Source organism: Lathyrus oleraceus, chromosome 6 (assembly GCF_024323335.1).
Source record: "Lathyrus oleraceus cultivar Zhongwan6 chromosome 6, CAAS_Psat_ZW6_1.0, whole genome shotgun sequence".
NCBI classification, from domain to species: Eukaryota; Viridiplantae; Streptophyta; class Magnoliopsida; order Fabales; family Fabaceae; genus Lathyrus; species Lathyrus oleraceus.
In genome coordinates, this window is record NC_066584.1 from 387,639,265 (window position 1) to 387,648,117 (window position 8,853).

Consider the following 8,853-nt stretch of genomic DNA (forward strand, 5'->3'; position numbering starts at 1 on the left):
TGAACTGAGTTTAGGCTCTAACTTTGGTTATCTTGCATACTCGTTGTATTACCAATGTACTTTCAGATTACCTCTTTCTTTTTGTTTTGCAGCAGCTTAGAGCGAAATCGTAACATGTACAAAGATATACGTAAAACATACTTAAGTACTATATCTTTTTGTAACTTCATGAGTTTTCCTGTAACACAAATATTTAGGCATGTTTCCTTAAATTTGAGAGTAAAAATGACCCACCTTAAACGTTTCCACACTCAATAACTTCAATCAAACATTCAAAACCAAATACATGTAACTCAAAAAACTTCATGGCGATTGTGAGCGCGAGTGTTGTTAGCATTGTTGCGAAGTACGCTGTTCCGTCCGGTAAGTGGCCGGAGTTATTTCCGTCCCTCCTTCATAGTAGTCTGGGTCCTCAAGAAGATCAACATGAAATGATATTAATTCTATTTAGGTCTTTAACTGAAACAATTGGGATGCTTTTCGGCTGCATTTTGCAGATCTGCAAGCTCTTTTACATAAGTGTTTGTAGGATGAGACTAATAACCGGGTTCGAGTTGCTGCTCTCAAGGCAGTGGGATCTTTTATGGAATTCACTCATGATGGGGGTGAAGTGGTTAAGTTTCGTGAGTTTATTCCAAGCATCTTACATGTATCAAGACAGTGCCTTGCCTCTAGAGAAGAAGATGTTTCCATAATTGCTTTCGAAATTTTCGATGAGTTGATTGAATCTCCTGCACCTCTTCTTGGAGATTCAGTAACATCCACAGTACAATTCTCGCTTGAGGTTTGCTCAGCTCAAGGTTTGGAGCATGCTTTATGCCCTCTGCTTGCTGAATCCACCAATAAAGGCGAAGATGATGACCTTGCACCTGAACAAGCTGCTGCAGAAGTTATTGATGCAATGGCTTTGAACATCCCAAAGCAATGTTTTTCCACGTGTTCTTGAACTTGCTTCAGCCGCAAAGCAAGCTTTCTTTCCTTATGTGTTACACGTGACCAAATCCTCAGCAGATGTTCATAGTGACTCAAACTCTGGCATTCAAACAAAAATACCATTCACCTTATTCCAAAACTACACTGTTGTACACGATGTCCCGATCCGTCCAAAGGACAAACGAAACCTAAATCAACTTAAAACCTTTGGGGCCATCATATAAGCATGAGACATTTATGACCATACAAGTGATTGACTGGGAAATGTGTCAGAACCAAAATCAGGGTATGACAGGTGTTCCTTAGTTACTCTATCTCTCATCAATCCGTCCTTTTGTGTGTGACCCTATAGGTTTTCGCGACATTGGAAATTATATAAAATCACGTATTTTAACATAATAAATAGTAAGCGGTATCTAGCAACACATCACTGCTACCCAAGACACGAAAATGTCATGTGATCTGACAAATCCTTTTGTGATAACACTTATGTGTACAGTTACCATTTTGCCCTAATGTCTATATTGAACACAAGGCATAGACTGTGTCATCCTTGTCCAGTTCAATATTAGGCCCATAGACATTTATCCTGTTACCCAGGATGAGCAAATTCCATATAGGTCACTCATGTCCCTCAGCATGCTCCGTGGAATACCCATCAACTGTCTTTATGGTCATCTAGTTACGGACAACATTTGATCAGCAATAAGGCACTTGACTCTATATCTAGGATCCATAGTGGTTTCAGGTCGAAGGGTGATATACACCATTATCACCATGAGAATAACTTATGACACTTTGCATAACATTCTATATAGTATTCTCATAGCGGGTATATCCAGTATAAAGATTACTCTTAATATTCATACCTATGTTTAAGACTTGATAACTCCTTATCCATGATCCATGAGATGTGATCATAATTCTATATACATAATAGTCTTAATGCTTTAATATTATCCCACTTTACAATAAAGCTCGACTACGGATACTTTAAGAATAATGTTCTTATGTTTAATGTGATCTCATGATTAAGTCACACTTGATACATTAAACAGACTAACTATTCTAGGGACTTTATTAAACAAATATAATAAAGAAAAAGCCTTTTATTATTGATAAATAATTCAATACAAGTACCAAAAGTATTGGCCTCTAGGGCTTACACCAACAAAGCGGACGTATACCACACACCGAATGGATTTACAAATCAACATTCGGAAAAATGTCACTTATCTCAACTCAACAATTGTGGATAAAGCTTTGCTTTACATCATCTTAAGACAAGATAACTTTCGTTTATGAAAAGGTTTTCTTGATCAATCGCACGACGGCGTGTAATACCTCAAAATTTGCCCCCCTCATTCATGCATTCATTTTTAGGTCATTTAACATTTCATATTGCATTTCATCATGTCAATCGGAATTAGATCCAAGAAGCTTGAATATCATCCAAGACACTTTGTGGGTCCTATCTGGATGATAAGTCAACACAAGGGAATGACTTGAGATACTTCCAACATGTTCAAATGGGGTCTATTCATCAGTCAAAACATTAATCTTGAAGGAGCAAAAGTTTGTTCATGAGCTGTCATGCTCGCTAGGCGAGCAGAATGGGTCGCCTAGCGAGTCCTAAAAAAAGCCACCAGAATCACCTGCGCTCAGAGGAATTTCCTGAACTGTCATGCTCGCTAGGCGAAGCCCACGCGTTTTGAAAAAAATAATAAATAAATAAATAAATAAATAAAATATAACAGAAAAATCTTGGACTTGGACCTCTCTCTTTTGAGCCCACAAAGTCACAAAAATCAGGTTATAAATTCTAGACTTCCATCTCCCAAAAAAAACCCTGGGAAAAAGATAGTGAGAGAAGAGCTAACAGAGTTCAGAGCAACCTCCGGAGACTTAAAAGAACTCATCTGCAAAGAGCCAATTCCATCTCATATAAACCCTCAGATTGCTTTGGAAACCCAACCGGGCAATTCAATTTCATTCGATCTCTCCAATCAGGTTTGCCCTATTTCCACTACTTTATACTTTCAACCTGAAATTTTTGATACCCTTTTAATGCATTTGTTTGACAAGAGGTTTAGGCCTCCTACACTTGGTTGCTTTTTGTGAATTTTAATGGCATGATTCATGTGGTTACATTTTGATTTGGGGCAACTCTTGATTGCACCCCATCCTGTCACTCTAACCTGTTTGTTGAGTTTTTGTGAGGGCTCACATGACTCTGAAAGGATAGCTTGCTGGGTATTCCACTTTATTTATGGGGTACCATTTGGAGATTTATTCCGATTACCTGTACTGATTTGCTTTCTTTGATGGTGCTAGCTCGAGAGATCTCTGGGTTTCTTGCTTCTTTAGCTGTTATTACTTCGGATCTTTATCCGTGCGGTAGACCTCTTGATCCCTTTATTTTTCCCGCATTTTACCGCTTTCTTAGCTGGAAGACCTCAATAGGAGGAAATGTTTTCTTTTGTTTGTTTACTTTTGTGCCCAAAGACCTCCAAGAAGAGGCATCAGTGCTAAAGACCTCCCTAAAGAGGCAATTGACGAATAAAAGGAATTAGTAATCAATCCCCCGTTATTCAGTGTGTCGTTCTTTAAGCTCGCACTACGTGTCGATGCTTCAGAACAAAAGCCCAAGATCTTTTGTCCGGTCAGTCAGTGGAGAGGGTTCCACCTTTCTGAATCCCCACTTTTTGTCATGAGCTCACCCTGGCCAGGGTTAAGAGCTATGAGGTCTTATCCTCATTACCCTTTTGATCTGCTCACCCTGACGTTCAATGTCAGTGGTTAAGAGCCCATTTGATTACCTTTTTCATGGCTTGTTTGTCGAGGTTGATATGACCCCTCTTGACGAAAGCCCTACCCATGTATGTTTGAGCCCCCTCGTTGGTGCGTTTACTTTATGCATATTTGTTTTGTATGGTGTGATCGTCTCCCCATAGGATTGCTAGGCTTCGTATAGTCTCTCGTTTGCATGTCAATTAAGGTAGCACTGTTCCTTCGTCTAGGACTTCCTTTTTGCATGAGCATTCCTAAAACACAACAAACTCATTGATTTTTATTCTCCTAAGAAAATGTTAACTCCTTCTACTACAGGTGAGTAAGTCTCCCAAGGTCGAGCATCCGGTAGATTGCGTAGTAACGTCGTTCACCCAAAAACACAACCCTTAACCCGTAGGCAGCCGAACTACGGCTTGCTCTGATTCTCATTCCAGATGAGATACGTAGGCATAAGACGCGATGTCTTAGCGAGCACACTCCTCTTTAACCCATAGGTAGCCGAGCTACGAAGACTCTGATTCTCATGTTCAGATGAGATACGTATGCAGTGGATGCGACATCCGTGCGAGTCATTTTCTTTTGACCCCTCTTTTAGTAAATAGTACATTAGATAAACCCACACCCTTTAGACAAGAACAACAAAAGTGGATCCCGTAGAGTACTACGGATGCGTAGGGGTGCTAATACCTTCCCTTCGCATAATCGGTTCCCGAACCTAAGATTTGGTTGCGAGACCTTGTCTTTTCCCTTCCTTTTTTCCAGGTTTACTTCGAGCGTTTCCTTTCCCTCCTTTGGGATAAATAACGCACGGTGGCGACTCTTCTGTCATTTCCTTTCTCGCCGGTTATTTTTTCGCATCTCCTTTTTCAGGTTGCGACAGCTGGCGACTCTGCTGGGGACAATTATTTTCCCTAGTGGGCCTTTCCTAGCGTTTGTTTGTTTATTGTCTATTGTGTGTTATTTATTTATTGCTTTGCATACGTATCTGCTTGCATTGTATCCTATGTGCGCTTTACTGTCTCATGCATACTGGGCTGGCTGTGTATCTATTTCATTGGGCTGGCTGTGTATCTGTTTCACTTTGGGATAAATAACGCACGGTGGCGACTCTTCTGTCATTTCCTTTCTCGCCGGTTATTTTTTCGCATCTCCTTTTTCAGGTTGCGACAGCTGACGACTCTGCTGGGGACAATTATTTTCCCTAGTGGGCCTTTCCTAGCGTTTGTTTGTTTATTGTCTATTGTGTGTTATTTATTTATTGCTTTGCATACGTATCTGCTTGCATTGCATCCTATGTGCGCTTTACTGTCTCATGCATACTGGGCTGGCTGTGTATCTGTTTCACTGTTGGGTGGGAATCACAAGAGGTAAAAGGCCCAATACACAGGCTATGAGTGAACTTTAGGACACCTAGGAAAAGAGTGATTCATGGGAAGCGGGTGGTATGGCGCCACTTAGCGGAACATGGTATCACGAGCAGTTCAGATTCTGATGGGGTATTATCGTTGCATACACCTGGTATGCATATGATGATATTCTTGAAAGGATTATTTATCCTGCGTTTCTCTTGACCTTACCCTGGCCTAAATTACACCCGTGAGTGGGGCGGAAATGATCATTTACTGGTACTGATGGTGACTTGTTCTGTTGGTGACCATGTCCTGTTGGTGACTTTTGTTTGGTTCTTGTTGGTGACCGTTGGTTCTGAAGTATGAGTTTTAAGTCGATGACTGTGTTCTATGGTTCCCGGTTCAGAATTCATGTTGAAGTTCTGATCCTGTGCCTCGTGATATACAACCAACACGGTTTTCTGGAGCAGAGTTTTGATCTCGTATTACATTCTTCAGTGGGTTTCTCTTCAGATAGTGCAACCCAACAGATATTCAAGCAGATACAGCAACCTTGATTTGCATGTCACTGCATTGCATCACATCATTCTGCATTCATATCATTTAACACATGTTTATCCATTTCTGTGGGGTTTATATCTTCTTCTTGATTCTAGTCAGGGTTTTTTGGTACTTTTTAAAAGGGATATTTTATCTGATGAGAGACTGGAATCAAGGGGGTAGAATACCTTTGGAATTGATAAACATGTCACTGCATTTACATATTCATTAGCATGTCTTGCATAACAGGTACTGCCGCAGTGTTCTCAGTTATTTGGTGTTCCACTAGCAGGATAGCTGACTCAGGCATTCACCGGTACGGTACCCGCAGAAACCATCAGAGAGCAATGGAAAGCCTCCAAGCAGAGCTCGCCGAGATGAAGATCCGCATGAATCAGTTCATGGAGGTGGTTCAAGGGGTGGCTCAGGGACAGCAAGAGCTCAGGCAGATGATGTAGAGGAATCCCGCCACTACTCAACCAGAGACGTTGACTGATCCTCCAGCTGGAGAGGTTAACGGACCCAGTGGACCGGGGCCTACCCCGATCCTACATGTCACCTCCGGTCAACAACCCGTCCATAATGACCAGGAGGATAACTTCCCCTTGCTTCAGGAAGACTTCTGAATGAGTCATGGTATGGACCCTATGTTTTGGAGACTGGAAGAGAGGTTGAAGGCAGTGGAAGGACAGAATCCTCTGGGAGTAGACGTTGCTGACTTGGGATTGGTCCCAGGCATGAGGGTGCCACCGAAATTCAAGGTCCCGATATTCGACCAATACAACGGCAACTCTTGCCCGAAGACCCATGTGCAAGCTTACTTCCGAAAGATGGTTGCATACTCCGATGATGAAAAGTTGCTTATGTACTTCTTCCAGGATAGCCTAGCTGGGGCATCCCTGGAATGGTATATGAGGCTGGACAGAGCCCACATCCGCTGCTGGAGGGATTTGGCTGAGGCTTTCGTGAAGCAGTATCAGTATAATGCAGACATGGCTCCGGAGAGAACTCAACTTCAGAATCTGTCTCTTAAAAGCAATGAGTGCTTCAGGGAATACGCTCAACGCTGGAGGGAGACAGCTTCCCGTGTTCAAACCTCCTATGTTGGAGAAGGAAATGGCTAACATGTTCATGAACACTCTGCCCGGTCCTTATTTGGAGCGCCTGGTGGGTTACAATGCCTCCAACTTTACTGATGTAGTCTCTACCGGGGAGAGGGTGGAGACTTACCTGAAGACATATGAGACTCAGAGTGGAGGTGGATCTTCATCAGGGGTGAAGAAGTCGTTCATTCAGGGACAGAAGTGGAGAGAAGGGGATGCAAGTGCCTTATCTTTTTATCAGAACAGGGGTAACCGGAGGAATGACTTTCAGAACTATCATCAACAACCGTATGTTGCGGCTGTGACCATTCCAGCTGCAGCACCACTACAACAACAACCCCAGCGTCAACCAGCTCAGTACCAACCACAACAACCGGGTAACAGACCCGCTTATCAACAGAGGCCAAGGACGATTGACCGGCGTTTCGACACTCTTCCAATGTCGTACGCTCAGCTACTTTCTAGTCTTCAACTACTACAACTTGTGCAGTTACGCACTCTGGCTCCCCCCGTTGGTAGGCTTCCGGTGGGTTATGACGCCAACGCTAGGTGTAGCTTCCACTCTGGGGCACCTGACCACAATATTGAGAACTGCAAAGCTTTTAAGCACGTAGTTCAGGACCTCATAGATTCAAAGGCAATCGACCTTGCCCCGGCTCCTAATGTCGTCAACAATCCCATGCCCCAGCATGGTGGTGCAAATATTAATATGATGGAAGGGGAAGCCAGATCCGTCAAAGATGTGTTGAAGCTGAAGACTCCGTTGTTGGATATCAATGGATACTTGTTGAAGGCCGATGTTTTCCCCGGTAGTTGTAACACCCCGATAAAATATGATAATTATTTAAATTAAGTTAATAGTATATTTATTAATTTAATTAAATAATTAGATTATTATTGGAATATTATTGGAATTATTATTATTATTGGAATAATATAAATTGGAATAATAAGTTGGAAAATATATATAAAGGTCCCATTTGGTAAAAAGGGTTTTACGTGAAAACAGAGAACACGTAACATTGGGAGAAAAGGGAAGAAAGTGAGAAAAGGGCAAAGAGGAAGAGCAGGAGAAGAAGGTTGAAGAAGGAAGAGCTTGAAGCTAAAGGATTGTCGGATTAACTCAGGTAAGGGGGTTTTATCGTCGTTTAATGGGTATTATGGATCAACATGTGATGGGTAGTGATAAGCCATTGATTTGACCCTAATTGGGATGTTGAAATGCTGAAAAATTGAGATGAATAAGTTATGTTAAAGCTGTAATTGAATCTGTAATTGGATGAGTCTTGATTTTCCGAAAGTGTAGCTTTTTACGGAATTGGAATCGGAGGTCCGGAAGTCCTCCAACGGCGGAAAATGCGGAGAATTCTGCATTCTGCTTCATGTTAGCGCAGGAACAACTTTCTGTCTTGCGTTAACCGGTTAACCCAGGGTGTTAACCGGTTAACACTGTTATGAATTGTGAAATATTACTGTCTGTCTTGCGTTAACCGGTTAACCCAGGGTGTTAACCGGTTAACACTGTTAAAAATTGCCAGGAAGCGTGTTCTGTTTGCGTTAACCGGTTAACCCAGGGCGTTAACCGGTTAACACTGTTGAAAAAGTGAAAAATGGACATTTAAATGTTGTGTGAGTGTTAGAATGGAATTATGTGATGATTGGCCTATAGTGGTGAATGATATGTTGTATGTATGATATAGTAGGGATCATTTTCCCGTTGTTTTGAGCAGTGTAGGTATTAGTAGAGTGTGCTAATATTGTGATTGATTATGTGGCATGACATAATATGATTCTGTGATAATTGTATTGATGATGTATGATGGTGTGCATAATGTTGTGAATATATCTATTATATATACAATTGTGGATGGACTGTTTATGGCTTAGAGTGTGAGCATATGTCCATTGTGAGTTGTTGTTGATGTTTGCATTGCTAGGTGATTTAGCGTGCATAATGTGGCCTTTATGGTGGTAGCTAATTCCCATGGTGAGGAATTAGTGAGTGAATTATTGTGGATTGTTGTTGATGTTTGCATGCTAGGTGATTAGCGTGCATAGCATAGCCCTTGGGGTGGTAGCTAATTCCCATGGTGAGGAATTAGTGAGTGAGTCACTAGGTCTCAAATGAGTGGGAC